Source organism: Eimeria tenella, genomic scaffold, assembly GCF_000499545.2.
Source record: "Eimeria tenella Houghton genomic scaffold, Eth_scaff1984, whole genome shotgun sequence".
In the NCBI taxonomy this organism is placed as follows: Eukaryota; Apicomplexa; class Conoidasida; order Eucoccidiorida; family Eimeriidae; genus Eimeria; species Eimeria tenella.
Window position 1 is genome coordinate 593 of NW_013541826.1, and position 428 is coordinate 1,020.

A 428-nucleotide genomic window follows, 5' to 3' on the forward strand; every position below is an offset into this window, starting at 1 on the left:
CAAGAGGGGGGGCCGCGTGCTGCTGGAGGCCCACGAGGAGTTGGGATTTGCTGCTAGGAAGCAGCTTGCATGCGCCGACTGTGTGCTGCTGACGAAGGTGGACTTGTGTGGGGAGCAGCAGCAGCAGCAGCAGCAGCAGCTGCAGCAGCTGCAGCAGCAGCTCCGCCTCATCAACCCCAGCGCGCCTATCTACACCTGCATCAACGGCCAAATACCCCTCAGCCTCGTCTTGGGCCTCAAAGCCTACAACAGCAACAGCAGCAGCAGCAGCAGCAGCAGCTGCAGCAGCAGCAGCGGCTTTTCAATAGAGGACCTCACATTGGGGGCAGCGGCAGACACGCAAGCCCTCTTTCCGCAGCAGCAACAGCAGCAGCAGCAGCACCACCACCACCAACACCAGCAGCAGCAGCAGCAGCAGCAGCACGCGT